Source organism: Chanos chanos, chromosome 5 (assembly GCF_902362185.1).
Source record: "Chanos chanos chromosome 5, fChaCha1.1, whole genome shotgun sequence".
In the NCBI taxonomy this organism is placed as follows: Eukaryota; Metazoa; Chordata; class Actinopteri; order Gonorynchiformes; family Chanidae; genus Chanos; species Chanos chanos.
In genome coordinates this window covers 4,131,264-4,133,763 of record NC_044499.1, presented here as the reverse complement: position 1 = coordinate 4,133,763, position 2,500 = coordinate 4,131,264, and positions in this window count along the sequence as shown.

Sequence of the window (2,500 nt, the reverse complement as noted above, 5' to 3'; positions counted from 1 at the left end):
AGACAGAGACATAGATAGCAAGAGAGGATGAGAGAGAGAGAGGGAGAGAGACAGACAGACAGAGAGAGAGACAGACAGAGAGAGTCAGTGAGACAGCTGGAGCAGAACAAGGTGTTCTTTTCTCTCTGTCAGGTTAGTCCTCCTCCTCGTCTCCTGTTTGCTCTGCCTGTGATTTCCCTTCTTATGACTCAGCCCCCAGCGCCTCCCTCTCTGGACGTGCTGCGGCCCTTCCACCGAGCTCCTCTGCTCTTATGTTCTTCTACTCCGGAACGATGGGGAGTAATGTCTGCAAACTATAAAACTCTCTCTCTCTCTCTCTCTCTCTCTCTGTCCCTCTTTCTGTCTCTTTCTCTCCATGGAAGGGAAGAACAAGTGAGGTAAATGAAATCAGATACACTCTCTCTCTCTCCCTCTCTCTCTCTCTCTCTCTCTCTCTCTCTCTCTCTCTCTCTCTCTGTCTCCCTGCGGCTGAGGCTGAGGTGGCCATGACCTCTCTCTCTCTCTCTCTCTCTCTGATTGCCAGAGGGAAAAGTCTCCGCACATGCCGCTAGAAAGCAGAGTCACTCCGCCTTGGCAACCATGAACGTGTCACGGCAACGAACGCAGACATTTACCTACCGTCAACCCCCATGTCACCTCTGACCTATTAACCACGCAGCCTGCGTGTCAGACATAACCTGGAGCAAAACACAAAAGCCTCTAACGGAGAGGGGGTGGGGGTGGGGGCGCGGGGGGGCGGCTAAAAAGACTAAATTCAGGCACGGAGGGTCCGATCGGCTGTAGTCCATACTGAATTTGGAAGCTGTGGATGACAGTTGACCCTCCGTGACCCTAGTGGGTGAAACTTGTACCGAGTACAGAAACACAAGAGGGGGAAAAAATGAAACCTCGAACCAAAAGAATATTAACAAAGACACTCCTTTCACCCTGGGGTGTGTTCCAGTATGAGTTCCCTCTCTCTCTCTCTCTCTCTCTCTCTCTCTTTCTCCCTCGCGCTCTCTCTTTTTCTCTGTCCCTCTCTTATGTTCCCCATCTCACTGGATCTGTTGGTGGAGACAGAATCTGCGGCCACACCTCTAATTATGTAAGCAGAAGCAGCTGGAGCCTATTGATACTCAGCAAGGCCTTCTGGGAAAAGAGGTCAGAAAGAGAGGAGATGTCACTTCTATTGTACCACTGTGTGTGTGTTTGTGTGTGTGTGTTTGTGTGAAAGGGCCCAAATATGTACAGAGACATGTACACGTATAAGCTCTCTCTCTGCCCTTCTCTCTCTCTCTCTGTCACACATACACACACACACAGAGTCACTCATTCACACTTCACATTCTCAGTCTCACTCTCACACACACACACGTGTACACACACACACCCACACACACACACACAAACGGCCTGATGTCTTGTGCTGGTTTGCTGTTCAGAGTGATGTTGACCCAGGTGTGGTTCTGAGGTCCCTGCTTAAGAAGCTATTGTTTTTTCTCCTCTCTCTGAAATCCGTTTTCGCTCTGAACGAGATGAGTCCAGTTCAAACGAGTCAGATCAGCCCGGATTGGTACGAGCTTTCCTGTTGCTTTAGTGTTCCGCTGCAGAGAGAAAGAGAGAGGGAGAGAATGGTAGAGGGAGAGGGAAAGAAGGAGTGAGATGCAGAAGTATTGAAGGAGGGAGGGATAGAAAATGGGGAAGAGAGGCAGAGAAGAAGTATGGAAAGAAAGAAGTGGAATAGAGACAGAGAAAGAGAGAGAGAGAGAGAGAGAGAAAGGGAAAGGTAACTGCACAGTCCCCTCACCTGTTGCTAGTTCAGTGACGACCTGACATTTTTAGCAGCAACTGGTGACACCTTCAAATGATGACCCTGAACATACCTGTCATGTAATCGTCCTACTGTCCCATTATATCCACGTGGACAAAGCATCTCACGTCCCCTGTGGTCTGGGAGACGAGGTGTCGATCCAGTCTCATCGTCCCTCTCTCCTGATCCACCGTAACGTTCCCGTAACGTTCCAAAAACATTTGGAACGAGGCTGCGCGTAAAGTAAAGCACACGCGCTCCAAGATTGTATAACGTCCCGTCACGAAAGGGTCGTCTCCCCCGACAAACGCTCCATTATGTCCTCCCTCCGCTCCTGAAACGAACTCGCAGGCATTCCTGACCGGACAAATATGCCGTTATCATCCTGTGTTTGTCCGCGGGAGAGAGGGATATTTGATTTTTGTTTATGAAAGGATTGGTTACCGCGATACGCGTGTTCCGTGTTAAAGGGGAGGCCATGCCAAAACGACAGAGGCCGTCTTGCTGCTCTCCCCTCAATTGAGTGGACGGTTTGTTGGCACGTCTCTCTAAAGAGGCCTCCTGGTAGACCTCCAGAGCTGTCAATAATGCTAATTTAATTAGGTACCACGCCAACAATTGTCTCCCTGTTGAATTAGCTCGGCGCAGACGAAGCATGCTCCAGGGAGGGGTTGGATTGTGTGGTGTAGCTCTATAGCCGAATACTCGTGC